Source organism: Melitaea cinxia, chromosome 20, assembly GCF_905220565.1.
Source record: "Melitaea cinxia chromosome 20, ilMelCinx1.1, whole genome shotgun sequence".
Taxonomy (NCBI): Eukaryota; Metazoa; Arthropoda; class Insecta; order Lepidoptera; family Nymphalidae; genus Melitaea; species Melitaea cinxia.
In genome coordinates, this window is record NC_059413.1 from 10,785,936 (window position 1) to 10,805,958 (window position 20,023).

Genomic DNA, 20,023 nt, shown 5'->3' on the forward strand with positions numbered 1-20,023 from the left:
AGGCCATTATAGGCTTAGAAGTACCAACACAGTTTGGAATAGATTTAGTACCAGGAGGTTAATTTGGTATAGTCATATTATGACAAGAAATGTACTAAACGTAAGGAGTGTTAAACTAATTGGACATAGGCTTCCACAAGTTCGTATGAAAATGGCGTGAACTCATGTGAGGCCCATAGTCATCACGCTGGGCAGGCGGGTTGGTGACCGCAGGGCTGGCTTTGTCGCATTAAAGACGCTGCTGTCCGTCTTCGGCGTGTATATTTCAAAGCCAGCAGATAGATGGTTATCCCGCCATCGGTCGGTTTTATAAATTCCAAGGTGGTAGTCGAAATGTGTTATCCCTTAGTCGCCTCTTACGACACCCACGAAAAGAGAGAGAGTGACTACATTCTTTACTGCCGTAGCCACACAGCTTGTGTTGTTAAACTAGTTACGAATAGAAATGATGTGCATTAAGATACCAATAACGGTCATCAAGATGTGTGATGGGAGGAGTATTATGCAGCGAACATAATGTCAGACTGGGTTAGGTAACAATGATGATTATGGTACAACATGCATTTCCAAGTTTTACAACTAGGTACCTATGTAATAAATCATAACTACCACAGTGCCTTGCGCAATGGCGTATTTGAAGATTTAGCGCTCCAGGCCTATAAGGTTTGCAGCCCGATAAATTTAGGGGAAAAAAGGAAAAGCAACCTATCTGTTAGGAGTGTGACGTTTCGGCACAAAATTTTCGATTTATTTTAGAAATTATTCGGATGATCTTGTTTCTTCTTTAGGCCGCCTATTACGCATACTTTTCATTTAATGCTCGATGAAACTAATAGTACCCATTATATTTCACCTTATCTTTTTTTTAGATCGCTCATTCCATAAATTAATTGAGTAAAACTCTAGAATATATTTCGGCATTTTTTTTAAGTTATTATTCGGTTATAGCAAATAACTATCGACACAAATAAAAATTAATTACTTTTACACATCCCTAGTAAGTATTTTCTCGCAGAATCCCATTCGGGCAATGGCCTTTTTGGCCCTAGGGTAAATACGCCCATGTCCTTTCATTAAAAGAGGCTCTAATTGGTACATTAGAAGTTTATTGAAAAATAAAAAAAATAAAACTAGAAATTTAGTAGTCCTAAATAATTTTTATCACAAAATGGCTTAGGGTATTGTTTTTTTTTTTTTTTTTGTTTAGAATATTATATTTTTTGTATTTTATCCGTTTTTATTCGGGTGTAAAAAAGCCTATAAAAGTTCTTATTACGCCTGGATTTTATTCCATTATATTAAGAGCACCAAATGTAACGTAATGTCGCGGGCACTAAATGAGCTAGCTTACGACGTCCTAAGATCAAGGGCCTCGCTAAGACTACGCGTGACTAGACGCGTAGGTGCTTTGGTTGAAAAATATTTAAGTATTGTATATTATTATTTGCCGTGCTGTGTGGCTACGGCACTAAAGAATTTGGCCACCCCCTCTCTTCCCGTGGGTGTCGTAAGAGGCGACTAAGGGATAACAAGGTTCCACAACCATCTTGGAACTTAAGAAGCCGACCGATGGCGGGATAGCCATCCAACTGCTGGCTTTGAAATACACAGGCCGAAGACGGGCAGCAGCGTCTTTGGTGCGACAAAGCCAGTACTGCGGTCACCAACCCGCCTGCCCAGCGTGGTGACTATGGGCAAAACACATGAGTTCACGTTATTTTTGACGTAAACTTGTGGAGGCCTATGTCCAGCAGTGGACTGTATAGGCTGTAATGATGATATTATTATTTATTATTAATATTGTATATTTAAATACAGTAATAGCTACAGCCTGTGTTTAACTGAAGTAGGTAGCTGATAATTGTTGTGTAAGAATGATTAGAATTTATTTCAAGCCAAGTTTCTCCGGATTGTATAACTTTCTTGCCATGAATAACAAAACTAAACATATAAGAATATTTATATAAAAGCAAATAACTGCGAAAATGGAATCGAACCCGTGATCGTTGGTAGGTATTAAAGTAAGGTATAGCAAACTCAGGCACGCCGCTAGCCGTGTCGTCGCCCGCGTGCAATACCGATTATGCCGCCAATCGACTATCTATCGAAATCTTCTATCAACTTTCTTGTATCCAAACTGTCTAAAATTTCATGTTCAATTGAAACTATAGCTAAATAACTTAGTCTTTGCTGAAGCATTGTTGATCTTAAATAATTTTTGATAATTTTTAATTTAGAAAAGGATCTTTCACCAGATGCAACTGAAACTGGCATTGTAAGTAATATTCTTAGCGCTATTGCTGTGTTCGGAAATGTTGAAATTAAGTCATTGGTAAAAATATATTGTAATAAGGTTTGTGAATCATTAGACTGGTTTTCTGTAAAATACAACTTTAATGCAATGATTTTATGAAATAAACCAATACTGACAATGTCTGATTCACTACTTGAATTATCTTTAAGTTTCAGATTTAAATCTTTACAATGTTTCATTAACTCATCATTGGAATAATTAAATAATTTATTGCTAAAAAAGCCAAATACGTCATCATCATCACTTCAGCCTGTGCAGTCCACTGCTGGACATAGGCCTCCCCAAGTTCGCGCCAGACATCCCGGTTTTCCGCAATCCTCATCCAGCCTACACCGGCAATCTTACGTAGATCGTCGGTCCAATGGGCCGGAGGACGTCCTACACTGCATTTGCCAAGATGCGGTCTCCACTCCAGGACCCGTCTACTCCAACGGCCATCGGTCCTTGACCAGCCCACTGCCACTTCAACTTGCTAATTCTGTGGGCTATGTCGGTTACTTTCATTCTCTCGTGGATAAACTCATTTCTAATCCTATCTTTGAGAGAAACCCCAAGCATAGCCCGTTCCATTGCACGATGCACGACTTTAAATTTGTGGACCAATCCCTTCGTCAGTCTCGGCTCCTTATGTTAACATAGGCAGGACGCATTGCTCGAAGACTTTTGTCTTCAAGCATTGCGGAATCTTCGAAGTGAAGACCGGACGAAGCCTGCCAAACGCCGCCCAGCCCAACCGAATCCTCCTGTCGGCTTCCTTCTCGAAGTTGTTGCGGCCTAGTTGGATAGTATGGCCTAGGTAAATATAATCCTGAACAACTTCGAGAAGGGTACCATCGACCGATACCGATCTCGGTATGACTTAATTGTTAAACATAACTTTTGTTTTGTCCAAGTTCATACAGAGACCGACAAGAACAGCACTACCACACTCCTGGACCACGCCTCCGGTGTGGTACCTCGGTGGATGACGGCGTTAAAGAGTCTTGCCAAGGCTTTTAGGACAGGTCGCCCTGCGGCTTTAAGGAGCTCCGTCACCCCCTCAGCCCTCCCGTTTTTAAGCTGCCCGAGCGCTGCACTAATGTCGCCCTCTTCGAAGTCCAGGATACTCTCCGAATAATGGCGCAACAATGATGCCCGTGAATCTTCGGTGTCCCAAGTCGCAGGCTTGCGTGCCAAATTTTTTTGTGTTTCCTCTGTGATTGCTCCGCCACCTTGTAATCTTTTTCTCAATTATGATTATGAAAAATTACAAAAAATTATAAAATGCCTATTGGTCACGCGAATCGCGCGCGGTGACCAGTTAGTCCGCTATGGACTAGGCGCCCCAAGTTGGTATCCTATGCGCGCCCTCTAAGTAGGAGTCGACCGGCCAGGGGTACAATGACTAGAATTAGGTATGAGTCGCTCGTTTTGCCGCCCCTTGGGCGTGCCGCCCGTGTGCGGTGCACGCTTTGCACGCCCGCTTACGGCGGCCCTGAGCAAACTGAAGCAATACAATCTTCTAGACTCCTAGAGTCATATAGACTTAAAACAGGGAGTTTATAAATGAAAGCGCTGACAAGTTTTCGTAATAATACCAAATTTAAAGCTACACATAAATTTAACATTATTGTCATCTTGTAAATAGATCGTTATACTCATAGCTGTCGTAAAATTGGAGAGTTTGATGACCCGAAACTTTGTGTTTCGAACAAAATATTAGGTGACATAGGAAAATTTTCCAGACATCGAGAACATACCCAGACTAGACGGTCATAGAATACGTTGACGAGCCTAACGAACGTGCCTGTTGAACCGGCTTAATCAATTTAAGCCCCATTAAATGATAAATATTCAAACACTGAAGTCATATTGACAGTATGGTAAACAGTAACGTATTTGGCAATATTCGCACATCATTATTGGCTTAATTTTTGGGTAATTTGTGTTTGCCGTGTTCATAATTATTAAGATAACTTTTGCATGTAAGAAAATTTACGGGAAAAGGTTAAATATGACATAACTTTTCTTTTTTTATTTTTGTTCAGAGATTATTTAGTTTCCTTGCATCCATCATGTGTATTATCCGGTATACCTGCATTGCTAGTTTATTATAAAATACAAAAACTGAAATTAAGATTTAATCAATTGTTTTTGTACAAGGAAAATTCTTTAAGAAGATAATTACTGTCGCACTTAATTTCTATATCTAAATCTGTTTTTTAGACAAAGCGAAGCTTTAATTCATTTCCGTTTAATTAAATCCGTATCTCTCTCGAATTTTCCACGTCACCTAAAATTAAACGCCAGGGGTTAAAGAACATTAACATTTTCAGACTAATTTTGTGTGTGAACACTAAGAATAGGTTTAATGAAAATGAAGAGCAACTCTAGATGACACATTATTAATTAAAATGTAGTCTTTAGTAAGTTAGGGTACCTAAGTCATTAGAAGTAACTGGCATTCCGCCCCGGCTTCGCACGGGTATTTAACAAAAATTTCGAAATATTTTTTTTTGCTGTTAGCCTATGTCACCCGCGGATAGCGTAGCTTCCAAACAGTGAAACACTTTTTAAATCGATTCAGTAGTTTTAGAGCCTATTCAATGTAAACAAACAATCAAATTTTTTCTCTTTATAATATTAGTATAGATAATGTAACATATTTAATTTATATCTCTATAGACAACATAGAAAAGTATGAAATGATAATGTAGAATTTTTAAGCTATAAGAAGTGAGGGTTTTTTCCAAACTTCAATCGACAATAATTTTCTAAGTCATTTTAAACAGTCAGTTATCACTTTATTAGTTAAAAAGTCGTTAATCTCGATATGAATGAAACATTATTAGCAATTGAATAACAATCTGATTTAGTGTAACTAATATTAATTAAGTTTTTGATTTATTTCCTGACTTAATTCATTCACGCCTTAAAAAGGTCATTACTCTTAAAATTTCTCATTACTGTTAGATTTAACGAGGTGTTCTAAAAACGTTAAAAGATATTCCCGTGATTAAATTCAATGCTCTTTGTGAACTTCATGAGGGCAAAGACATGTCGGTGTAAGTTGAAATAAATACATTAGCTATAGTGCATTTGACAGAAGTTTTTAACTGCGGTGGACCTCAAATTCTGAAGCAGACCGACTGGGAAAGTATCTGGACCTTACAGAAGATCACAGCAAAATAATACTGTTTTCAAGCAGTATTGTGTTCCTGTTGGTGAGTAAGGTGACTAGAGCTCCTGGGGGGATTGGGGACAGGGTCGGCAATGCGCTTGCGTTGCTTCTTTTGTTGCAGGCGTCTATAAGCTACGGTAATTCAGTAATTAAAATAATTTCACAAATCAAGTTTGCGCGTTTAAGCAAACACTTGAACTTCATGATACTCATCATCATCATCATCATCATTCATGATATTACTGGACTAAAACCACATTCTATAGTATGGTAAAATGTAATTGCATTATGTGCGGTTTTATTTTTGTGTTACCCACACATTAGGAATTCTAAACATTTTTGATATGATATTCAAAAATGTTTGTAATTGCATTATTCAGGTTACAAGGTACTGTTTTACTGTATATTAATTCTAAAACTATTTTTGTTAACGGGCAGATGTATTTCAATAAAGTTTGTATGGTTTATCTATACCAAAACAGCTGTCATCTGTTGTAAATAACATGTAGCCCAATGACCCTTGTAATAAAACTATACATAGTTGCATTGGTATTTCCACCTTACTCTTTGTTCTGTATCACCCTCGTCAATTTTCTACGTGTTTTGACATAATGAGTTCGTTTTGTAGAATGCAAGTGTACAGGGACCTATATGTAAATATTTACCTATTTTATCTTCTATATACGAGTAGCGAATCGTCAAAATATATGTACGCGCATAACTTCCAAACGACTACATCATATTTAATAATTCTCGATGGTTTATACGTTACGATATAATCATAAAAAAATATGGCATTATGAACTTCGCTGGATCAACTAATTTAATATAACACAAGACATCTTTTAGGGCCCCATATTTGAAATTGCTATAGTCCAAAATATTATTTTTTCGTTTTTATTTCATAATTCTCGAATACGCGTCATTATTTAGGTACATATTTTGGTATACATTTTTTGTACGTACATGATGCTGTATGCATTTACTATGTGGTTACGGCATTAAGAATGTAGCTACCCCTTCTCTTCTTGTGGGTGTCGTAAGAGGTGACTAAGGGATAACATAGTTCCACTACCACCTTGGATTTTAAAAAGCCCACCGATGACGGTATAAACATCCAACTGCTCGCTTTAAAATACACAGGTCGAAGACGGGTAGCAGCGTCTTCGATGCGACAAAGCAAAATATCTACACAATACACACACAGTCGTCTGTTCCTAAAGTAAACAACTTGATGCTTGATAACAGCCGACTGGTATTGCTACATTTTTTTTCGATAAACATACTTATAAATAATACATATATATAAATATATAAATAAATATTTATATTACACCCAGACTCGGGGTGGGCTTCGAACCCACAACCTTTGGAGCAGAAAGCAGGGTCATTATAAACTGCGCCAACGGGCTAGTCATTTATTACACTATAAACAGATATATTAACGTTTCAGTAAAGTAAATTGAACTCTAAACTTATTACATAACTTATTACATAACTCTAAACTTATTATTTATAATTGTAGGTATGTATACCTACTATTACAGAACATATCTATAGCATATCTCTTTCTATTTGCGAACTATAATATATAGAACCATTTAAAATAAATTTCAATTCTTTTTGCTCGTGTGCTTTGATACAAAAGAATCCATCTATTTTTAAACTTAATTTATCGTATATCATTAGATTGCCAAATAAGCCATACACACGAATACATTATAATGCCACGTGTATCAATTTATCATTTTATTTTATAACTAAACCGGAAACCGACAATTTGCAAGACGTATTATGTTTTACCCCGGGATATTCAAATACTGCACGTGTTTATTCTTATAAAAAAAAAAGGTTATTCTTATGTGCTGTGTGGCTACGGCACTAAAGAATTTAGCCACCCCCTCTCTTCCCGTGGGTGTCGTAAGAGGCGACTAAGGGATAACAAGGTTCCACAACCACCTTGGAACTTAAGAAGCTGACCGATGGCGGGATAACCATCCAACTGCTGGTTTTGAAATACACAGGCCGAAGACGGGCAGCAGCGTCTTCGGTGCGACAAAGCCAGTACTGCGGTCACCAACCCGCCTGCCCAGCGTGGTGACTATGGGCAAAACACATGAGTTCACTCCATTTTTGGTGCGAACTTGTGGAGACCTATGTCCAGCAGTGGACTGTAATAGGCTGGAATGATGATGATGATGATGACGTACATGATACGTTGTATACGCAAGTACATAAGTATTTTGTACACATATTATCCGTTATATCAACTTTTATTTTACTGTCTGTTGTGTCAGTCTGATGAGATGTGTACCTATATGGCTATAAACTCATGAAGCGAATATTAGCCCACCGTGGCGTAAAAAAGAGCATTTCAACGCCTTTGAAGTTTTTTGTATAATGCAGCTTTTTTGAATTACAACAGAGATTTACTTTTTTTTATCTTGGTTGTTTTACGTTCGTTTTTCACTAATAGTGCATGTTTTTAACATACACACAAGTACAAACTTTATACAACACAGTACAAATTTTATCGCTTTGGTAAAATAAATCGGTAGAGGTAGGTACATTTAATTATTATGTCAGTGCTTACTGATTTAATATAATCTAGAAAATAATATCAAAACGACAATACATGACATTACAAATGAAAGTATTTTCCTAATTTTGACTATTTAGTATTTGATAATAAAATTAGTTTGGATATTTAATTTCTAAGCTGTGTGGCTACGGCAATAAAGAATATAGCCACCCCCTCTGTTCCCGTGGGTGTCCTAAGAGGCGACTAAGGGATAACACACTTCCACTACCACCTTGGAACTTGTGAAGCCGACCAATGGCAGGATAACCATCCAACTGCTGGCTTTGAAATACACAGGGCCGAAGACGGGCAGCAGCGTCTTCGGTGCGACAAAGCCAGCCCTGCGGTCACCAACCCGCCTGCCCAGCGTGGTGACTATGGGCACACATGAGTTCACGCCATTTCTGGCACAAAATTGTGTAGGCTTATGTCCAGCAGTGGACTGCGATTGGCTGAAGTGTGATATTTCATTTCTATAAATAAGCTTTTTGATCCCTGCACAATCTTAGTGTCAGTTTACGCGATTTAAATCTGCGACAGCAGTTATACCTACCTGCGGTTCAAATGCCACTGCGTCCGTCCACATCCACTGCATCTGTGGTCAACAAGTTATGTCACGTTTTATGAAGGGCGATGCTAAGACGCGTAACAGTACCTACTCTCAGTGTAAATCCGTAGACAGTCATGGTACGCTACGGTGTGAGTCGGTGACTGAACGGTCTAGTAAGCAATATATCATATTAAGGTACAAAAGAGATTTTTTCGCATGGGCCGATACAGTTTCATTTGTGGTATGGTCTGGCAAGTATAGGTATATCGATATAGGCAAAATCCTTAAGTATTAGAGCTTTATTTTGTTCAATTCATCTTACTCATAGACGCCTTATTTTTTTTTTATTGCGCTAATTATAAGAGTTATGAGAGATATAATTTTAAACATTTTTTTTGAATATCATATCAAAAATTGACCGCTCCAGCGGGGTTCGAACCCGCGTCTCCGACTGACCGTGTCGGCGCTCTAGCCAATTAAGCTATGGAACGATGTGGGTACAAATTTTTGATATGATGATTTTTATTTTCGGTTTAAGCGAACCGTGGCGCCGTCTATAGTGAGTTTTTTACAGAAACCCGTAACTATTCAAAGTTTCATATTACAATGAAAATCTTTGACAGGAGACGACACCATGCCATGTGGGTAACACAAAAATAAATTCGTACATATTAGATATAATTTTTTTTGTGTTAATTGGTTATTAGTATATTGACAGATTATCAAAATATCGTGAAATGTCTTATACGCCAAAAACATTAAATATTATTAGTATTTAATTGCATAGTCTAGTCATGTCAACAGTTATTATAAAAATCAACCTCTTTAGTAAACTAGCTGTCACCCGTGACTTCATCCGCGTGGTAGATTGTATCTGCACCATTATTTTTTTAACCATTATTTTTTTAACTGCGTGATCCTGATACCGTAAGAATTATGGGATAAAAAGTATATGTTGGCCATATCTTAAGGATCTCCTCCTTAAGATATGACCTCCTTTTTCTTACTTAAGGATTTTAGTGTTTTTTGCTTGCAAAAATTGTCATATTTTAGAAAAATGTTTGGTGCTCTTATATATCTATCTGGGAGGTAGGAACTCGCGTGCGGTAAATTCGGTTATTTCCGCGTAAATCCCAAATTCCTGAGAATTCCGGGATAAAAGGTAGCCTATATGTTGCTTTACAACCTCCTCTATCCGTCAGTGAATATCCCAAAATTTCCAAAAATTTTAAAATCGTTTGCGTTCTACTATTATATAAATAACTAAATGCACTTGAAAAAAAACACAGTCATTCTGAAATCAAAGCCAGACACTTAAATTTTATTTATATGAATGAAATATGGAATGATAGATTAGAAGAACTTCAAGACATTTGTCACTTGTTACCGTGTACTTACATGTTACCCTAAATACTTTACTAATTGATGCACTTAAACTAAACCAAAACTATATTTAAAAAACCATTAGTAAAAAAAGCTTCTAAGAATGGATGACTTACTTGTTTTTTTTAATCTTTAAAGATATAAGCGTGAATTATGTGTTGTTTAGGGCTGTACTTAAATATATATCATTTAATTTTTATGACTACTTTCTTGTACACTTTCTATAGAGATGTATTTACTCATTAATTATAAAGAATCAGATGTTACTATGATAGTATTGGATGCATCTGGTATATTTTGTAATATTACAATAGACTATATTCACCTTTGAAGAGACAGATGATGTCTGTTTTACACCTTTTTTTTTTAAATAAATGTGTAGCAATTCATGTAGTGGAAACTTTACAGGCTGGCAGGATACAAATAGTTGAGTTATGTTGAAATTGTATTTCTAATAAAGATTGGTAACGATAGTATCATTTCCTCGGATATTGTGATACAATAAGAAGGTAATAATTGTCAAAAGTGGTCATCTCCACATTTAAAGTAAAACCTTATTTGGTATAAATATATATCTACTGAGGATTTGAACTTTTTCTATAATTTTTTGACCAATTTTAACATAATGTATATTACTTAATAAGTAATTTTTAGCGTCTTGTTTTTTTTTAAATATAGTCTTGCAAAAAAAAATCACTTTCGAATGTTGCCGTAATTGCAAATGTGGAAGAGTAAAATAATTGACTAGTTTAGTAACCTCCTGAAATAAATATTTAGTAGCTGCATAAGCACAAATGGTCACTTTACTTTTACTTTTTAGTTATATTAGCGTTTGGTAAATTAATTACGCGTTAAGGTAAAAAATATCACCGATTTGAAATGCAAAAAAAAAAATCGAAACTTAACTCCGCAGCTACTCTTTAAAAAATACTGTAAATTATAAACTAGCTGTGCCCGCGACTACGTGTGGAATAGTGATTTTGGAAAGCATTTTTAGATATATGTTTTGGTTTATTTTGGACATCAGAACAGCTCCAATATTTTGTCTCTTGTCGCAAACTTATAAAACATTCACATAAACCTTTTCATCCTCTATTCCCTATTGTTATTTTAGAGCCTTGAGAATAAAACTTTTACAAATATTAAATGTCTAATTTATTTGTACAGTCAACACCCTAAAAAATAAGGTTCAACCTTCTGCTCTAAAAATGACGATACTTCCATACAACCTTTCATCCCCACCTTTCGACCCCTTACACCCCTTTTTGACATTAAAAAGTAGCCTATCTTTCTCAGGCTCTAGATTATCTGTGTACCAAATTTCATTTAAATCGGCTCTGTAGTTTTGGTGTGAAAGCGCGACACACAGACAGATTTACTCGCATTTATAATATTAATATTTAAGGATATAGTCATGTCTTGGATGTAACACAAAGTCACCAAACCGATAGCTATATGTATTTTATAATTTAAATCGAGATTGCTCTTTTATTACAACCCTTAAGTTACGACGGAGAGATAAACAAATTCATTTCAAACGATCCAGAAAGGTTTACTCGAGTAACAGTTTAAGTGTTGTTCAACTTATGTGACTTGATTTATAGTGTCAACGTCCTAATTAACGGTAACCAATAAGGATTTTAACGTGCCTACATTTACGTATGGATGCCTTAATTACAAATGTCATTAGATTAGGGAACTGTCTTGATTGACGTTTATATTAATATTATTTATGAGACGAGAACTCCTGTACTTAAAATGTATATTTTAAATAGAATAATTGAAATAAAAAATATTATTTTAATAAAGGATATAAAAATTTATCGTAAACTGTATACGTTTTAAAGATTTATAGACTTCGACTAGCCCGTGCGCGTTTTTGTAATATCTCTGCTTTCTGCTCCGGAAGTTGCGGGATGGATTTCCGCCGCAGTGTGGGTGTATATATCTTTTTATTTATATGTATACTGTATTTCTATGTACATTTATCAACAAAAAAATATAGCTATAATAGTCGGCTGTTGCCTGTAACACAAGCTTTAAGTTTCTTACCATAGGAACAGATGACTGTGTGTGTACGTTATAAGATATTTATTTATTACTAGCTGTGCCCACGACTTCGTCCGCGTAGAATTTAAAAAAGTTTTTGTTCAGTTCTCAGAATTATAATATGATATATATTTCTAAAATAAAAGTAGCCTAAGTTACTCTTTGCTACATCAGCTATCCGCCAGTGAAAGTCCCGTCGAAATCGGTCCAGCCATTTCAGAGATTAGCCGGGACAAACAGACAGACAGACAAAATTCGTACAAAATATTATTCTGGTATATGTACCGTGTATACATCCATATGCTTTAGTAAAAAGCTGTTATTTTAATATTACAAACAGACGCTCCAATTTTTATTGATTTCTATAGATTTATATATGTTAACTATTCAAAGTTTACCTAATATACAAAAATGTATGGTACATATTCCATTATGCTAATTGTAAATGAAAACTTGACACTTTAATTATAAAATATTTTTTTTTTTTTGTAAATAATGAAAAACAGGAATTAGACATATTTAATGTAGGTACAATTTATACCTACACAAAACCTAGTTATAAATAACAATTGTCAACCGTTATGGTCTGTTACTCAAACTGTGATAATTGATGTTTTGGTTCTAACTTTAAGGAAAGTTAAAGTATTTGATTGAACATGAAATCCTGGCCATAAATCCATATCCACCATAAACAATGTCATTGTTAAGCACTCAACTTTGTATCACGCACATAGATTATTGGCGTAGCAATTCCTAAGTGTAGTCATTTAGTCACGATAGGGGGAAATCCCAAGTGCAACAAACTTGACGGCATATCGTGGAAGCGAATAAATTATTTTGTCACAAGCTAGAATCGAAACTTTGAATAGAAACTGCACTTTATGACAATGTGTTACCATTTGTGTTTTTATTTATTATCCACATACTATTTTTTCGAATGCTAACCATTTCTATTTGAAATCATAAAAAAATTATAAAAATATCTTTAACATACTCAAGATTGTTTTTTTCTAAGGTAAAAAAATAAGGGCTTGAGTTATAGATAACAAACAACTAATACAGCTACAACAGTTAAAATCTGATCGTGGAATATTTTTAAAGGTATTCTGAAATTAGAACTTTGTTAATCTCCAGATAAAAATTAAACCTAATAATATAAAAAATGATTGATGTTAAAAATTTAAATAGAGATGAGTGTCCATAATGTTCATTTGTACCTAAATTGCGTCACTCTTAAAATAAATAATGTACTAATTACTGTATTAGTAATAAGTTTTATTGTGTTTCTTTGTTCTAGGTTAAAGAAGATTGTGATGATACTCGGTATCTGCGGGAGCTTTTGATGAACTTTTTAAGATATTTTAGAAGAAAAAAATGTAAATGAAATATATTATATACTCGACATTAATAAGTAGTTTCATTTCTTTTATTTTTTGTTACAGTATCCTAATTAATAAGTAGCCCTCTACTGACACATTTTATAAATTTACCAGTTGTACCTACATTAATATAATGCGTTAAATGACGAAGTATATTCCCACATAATTTCGAATGAATTTCGTATAATAATTTGAATATTACACGCTTGCATAATCTGGAGGTTTAAATTTTATCTTATATATAAAATTCTCGTGTCACAATGCAAGTTGCCATACTCTTCCGAAACGTCTGGGCCGATTTTTATGAAACTTTGTGTGCATATCAGGTACGTCTGAAAATGGGCGAATATCTATTTTTCATAACCGTAAGTTATAAGGGGGGGGGGGGGATTAAGGGGACGTTTGCGGGGTCGTTTCTTATAGATTCATGGTTTTGCAATAGATAGTTAGGGATAAAATTAATAATACAAGAAATAGGTTAACAATGAAGCCATTTTAAATAGCAAAAATAGAAAACAGTTCAATTTATTTTTTGTAATAAATATAATATTCGTAAATTTTAAACTAATAAAAAGTCATAAAAGTGATGAAAAGTGATGAAAATTTGTAGAAATACCTGCTCGATTGCCTTATTTATTTATTTATTTATTTATTTATTTAGAACCACCAACAGAATTGTATGTTTAAAAAATTTACAATTAGATATATGCAAAGGTATTAAGTATATACATATAATTCCTCTTAAAGGTAGTTACAGCATGCGCTTTAGACAATTGAGTCATCAGCATCAAAAGATTTTAAACATATAGGATTTAAATAAAAAAAAATACAAACAAAATAAAGAACTAAATACATAACTATTACTATTATAAATTAAGATAAGTTAATATTAGTGCTACATAACTTTTGATTTGAGGAATCAAATGACTTTAATAGTTTCTTTTTAAATACAGCTAAGTTATCTGCAAAGATGTCTAATGACTTGTTTTTAACTGTAAATTCTCTGTAGAGCCTACTCAGTCTAGGGATGAGGGAATAATAACCGAGGTTTGTTCTCTGGGTTTTATAAGCAAATAGTGAAAGGGGATATCGTGGTATGCGAGAGGGAACGTTAATTGAAATTTTGCTTAGGAGTTCTGAATTATCCACAGTTCCATTCACTAGTTTGTGTAAGAATACCATATCGAGTAGCTTGCGCCGGTTAGAGAGTGAGTTTAACCGAAACTTATTTAGCCGTGAGTAGTAGGGCATTCTTTTGTCCTGTCCAATAGAATAAAATTGCGTAAACCGTCTCTGTATACTTTCCAATCTATCTTTATGGGTCTGGTAGTTAGGGTTCCAAATGAGCCTTATTTATTTAATATAAGAAGCAAGCACACAACACTACATAAGAACAGTGTTATTTGGCTGAGATTTTCTATAAACATGAGGCACTTCTCCAAATGACGTGCTCCAGATTTTGATAAAAATATTTTCTGCTGTTCTTTTCCTCGATGAAATATATTTTTAAATGATTTTTACCGCAAATAATTTGAACATCTTTTGCACAAATTGTCGAATATGGGCACCTAAACTGACACAAGATTGAAGAAATAATAATTTGATACAGGTATAATAAGCGTCTTCGGTACGACAAAGCCAGCCCTGCGGTCACCAACCCGCCTGCCCAGCGTGGTGACTATGGGCAACACACATGAGTTCACGTTATTTTTGGCGTAAACTTTTGGAGGCCTGTGTCCAGCAGTGGACTGTATAGGCTGTAATGATAATAAATAAATAATAAACTTTTCCACCGTTACTCGATGTTTTAATGTTCTTCAGATATTTGAGCCCATATTAATCTCGTATAGAGTAACTTTTTCACTTTCGAGTTAGTTCAGGTCTACAGCAGTTAAACAAGTTTTCAAAGTGGTTTAGGGATTTCGTATATAATTGCCCCTAAAACTTCTCGTCCTTCCAAATCCCTGACTTAGAACAAATAAGCTTGCTGCTGTCTTATCGAAGTTCTGTGAACATCTTTCAATCTATTTTTTTGTCGATGGTAGCCGTGGTTACAATATATAAAAATTAGTCAACTTATGAATCTTTTGATAGAAACTTTTAAATTGACTTTTTAACTGAGGTAGGGCACGGCAGGAATTTCCTGCTCAAAATCTGGAGCAGCCCGACTGGGGTAGTACCTCGACCTTATAGAAGATCACAGCTAAATAATACTGTTTTCAAGCAGTATTGTGTTCCTGTTGGTGAGTAAGGTGACCAGAGCTCCTGGGGGGATTGGGGATTGGGTCGGCAACGCGCTTGCGATGCTTCTGGTGTTGCAGGCGTCTATAAGCTACGGTAATCTCTTACCATCAGGTGAGTCGTACGCTTGTTTGTCGACCTGGTGATATAAAAAAAATTGACTTAACAAATAGTAAGAACTAAGAATTATAAAAAAGTATAACATTCTTCTTAAATACTTCAGTTTGATTACGTTAGCATAGCTTTTTATAAAAACATCCTCAATATCATTAATTCATTCAGATTAATGGCTCCATCAGTGCTAAATTAGTATCGATGATTTCAATGTCACGTAGAATGGTGAATACACAAAGGAATCGGTGCGATTGAGAATACGGCATCCTCAATATCATTCACATTCTTGTAGAATTGGACTAAAACTGTATCATACATACAAATTCATGAAAACAATGGATTTATAGTGAAGATAAAACGATATAATTCTTAGAAATGGATGATATATACATGAATGTCTCATAAAACAGCAAATATAACGCCGGTTTGTTACTTTTGGCAACTAATTGGTGATGAAATGGATAATAATTAATGTACTGAATTTTTTTTATGATGTCATAAATGCTTTGAAAACGGATTACAAAAACACGTGATATTTTAATTAAACCGATAGATTGCTACGTTCGAAGCCACCATTTTGAAATTATGTCGTCATATTTCCAAATTCATATCTAGGTATATTTGGTAGGTAATACGAGTATTACAGTCGATAATAAAACTTACAAAAGTATAGGCTATATAGTTTACAATGTTAGGTAATATATATTTTTGTTTATTTAATTTAATGAGATAAAAAAAAAAACATCTTTGGTTAGTAGTTATTGGATATCATTAGCAAGACAACTAAACAAGGACTAAATAACAAAACAAGTTTCAAGCGCCTTATGTCATTCCACGTCCCCTCTATAATATATATCTTTAATAAAAATATTGCTATAGAATCGTTATATTGAATGAAAATGAAAACATATTTATTTCATTATTAAATTCATAACGCGATTTTGGTGATTCAATTATCGAACTATTAGAAAGCTACATTATTCACGAATCACGAGTTCCTAGCGTAGACTATAAATTATCGTAGTTAACGATACAATAGCCATAAATATAAACGCGCGTAAAACCGCGAAGAATAATTTAGTTTAAATGACATTGAGAATTGTATCAAATTGTACTGAAAACGATATGAAAACACTTTTACTTCTCAGTTTCTCTGCTCGACCTTCATCAGTTGCAATGTGCAAACAAATTATTATTAATTGACAATTAGACAATTCGAAGTAAACGCAAGAAACGGAAAATGTTATTTTAATCAAGTTAATTGGATAAAATCAACTCGTTTTATTTCGTGACTATTAATAAATTATACTTAATTATACCTAGCCTCGCTAACCCAAATAAATTGTGACCTAAAAAGAATAATGGTCGTTTTTCTTAAATAATGACCAATGTATCTGACCAACTTCCATTGTTTTCTAAGAATGCGCTGATATTGTTTTGTCTTATATTTAATAGCATGTCAAACGTCACGCAAAAATAAGATAGCTATAATGTGATCTCGGAGAACTCTGGTGGACAAAGTCCTATTGATAGATCATAAAAACTTCAAGAAATGAACTGCAAGGTAAGACAATAAAATCAGCTTGGTTCTCGTATGTCAGTCTCAACTGCACCAAAAATAAATAACAACGCGATCAAATAGGTATTTTAGTATATTTATGGAATCTATAAATAATAAGTGTTTTTTTAAAGGAAAGTAATTAAAATTGTTGCCGGATGATGAGGCGCGCGAATATTTACAAAACTATTGGTACCTCCAAAAGTTTAAGTAGTACTTCCTATTTAAAAGTAAAATGAATACAAAATTTTAAAATGTCCTATATCTTTACGGGTTTTTTATTTTATTTTAAAAGTCTCCATTAATATTCAAAGTTATTCTGGTTGTTAGAAAAACATTACAGAATTTCACACAAATTGATTGATTATATAATTAATTAATTATATACCTACTAGCAGACCCAACAGGCGTTGCCTTGCCCGGAAAATAGTTACCAAATTTGATAGCTTACATACCAATAGTAGCGCCACCTACCGGGTCCAATTGAGATAAAAACTACCCTACCTCTCAAGTTGGACTAAATTACAGATGCTTACAAAATTGATAAAAAGTGGTTCAGTAGGTCAGGTCAAAGATATTTATTCTCATAAGAATTAACAATTCACTTATATGAGAAATACATTAGAAAGAATAAATACATTTTTAAATAGCTATAAGTTTACAATAAATTTAGCCGAGCGTGTCGGTAATATACAATAGTTCATTAAACGATATCGTCACAAAAAGCAAAAAAGTGAGGGTAGAAACACACTACATCGATGGTAAGACGGGTCACTATGCAGAAAAAAATGTAACAAAACGATAAGTGACGAAACACACATACATAGATCGTCAAATGTTCAACTATGTAGATGCGGCCAGACGAAATTCTAAATAAAAATCAATATTATAATCAGTAGTTTCGGAGTTTATCTAGAACATATATCGTGACAAGAAATTTTTATATCATCATCATCATCATCATCATCCCAGCCTATTGTAGTCCACTGCTGGACATAGGCCTCCACAAGTTCGCACCAAAAATGCGTGAACTCATGTGTGTTGCCCATAGTCACCACGCTGGGCAGGCGGGTTGGTGACCGCGGGGCTGGCTTTGTCGCACCTAAGACGCTGCTGCCCGTCTTCAGGCTGTGTGTTTCAAAGCCAGCGGTTAGATGGTTATCACGCCATCGGTCGGCTTCTTAAGTTCTAAGGTCATTTCTATATATATAGAACAATACCGAATCCAAATAAAACTATCGTTAAATAAATTTAGTACACGAAATAATTGTCCCAATGACCAGGTTCCATAACTTATTTAGGGTGTAATAAATATCACAAGTATGTCAATTAATTGTTCTGATTGGCTATTTGAAGCTCTGGTCATTTGTAGGGTAACCAAATTACTGAAGCATTTACCCAATATAATTTATTCTGTCTGAGACAAATAATCTTATATCCTACCTAAACATAAATTGTTCAAATTAACTTTTTTGAATATTTTTTACTGAACCATGAATGGTATAAATTATATAAATTCGTCCGTTTTTACGGATTCTAAAGATATAGTTGACAGAAATTTCCTTCAAATATACGATTAAATACATGAGTTTACGCCATTTTTGGTGCGAACTTGTGGAGGCCTATGTCCAACAGTGGACTGCGATAGGCTGAACTGATACGATTAAGATTAATTATTATTATTATTATTATTTTAGCTCTAATACTTCTTCTACATGGAGAAAGAGGCTTATGCCCAGCCGTGGGATATTACATGCTAACCGAAAAAGAAAGCGATTACGATTCAGCCAATAACATCCCAGAGACCCATAATAGTGAAATCAAAATATTCTTTGTAACAAGGGCTGATACAAAAACTTTTATTAACGTACTGACTAGCGTAATAAGCTGATTTAAAATCCATTTTTAGAAATTGAATAAGTACATAAATAAAAACGAAATTCGAAATGTGTTGCGAGGTGGTAATTTCACCCACAGCTCGACCAGTTCTAGCTGATTTTTTAAAAAGTTTTTTTATGCATTAAATCTATATATAAAAATGAATGTTTGTGTGTATGTCCTTTATAGAATCGTAAACTATGCATTTGATCATGTCATCTTCAGTAAAGTGTTGTGCATGAGCCCACAATGGTTTCTGAGTTGGTACGACCAAAAAAAAGCGTGGTAACGCGTGCAGGGTACAGCTAGAGTAAAATAAAAAAAAAAAAAATTCACAGAAAATTTAAAAAATCAGATATTAGTTTTGAAAATATGATTGGTACTTATGTATTTGTCAGGTCGTAGGACAAGACGTATGTCAGATCAGCTCGTGGCAGTGATAGTAATCAAATTTCAATCACAAATATGCGAATACACTCTTCAATTGACGTACATCAGTCGAACGACCTTTAGAGAAATCGTTTAATTTATTATGAGGACTGCCGTTAATATTATTTTAATGTTTGCAAGAACTAATCGTTTTGCATTATTATCTAAATAAGTAATTTCATAAAACAAATTATTAGTATTTAATTATAGATTTTTTATCTATTGTCTTGTCATTCTTATGGTTATTACAAATGGAAAGATAAATAAATCGATTCATTTAAATTTTAATATTTATCACGTTAGCATTAAGAAAATAATAATTGTATTTTATAAATTTTTTACGTCTTTAAGGGCTAGTTTCACCGCTTGCCATTAAAGATATATGTA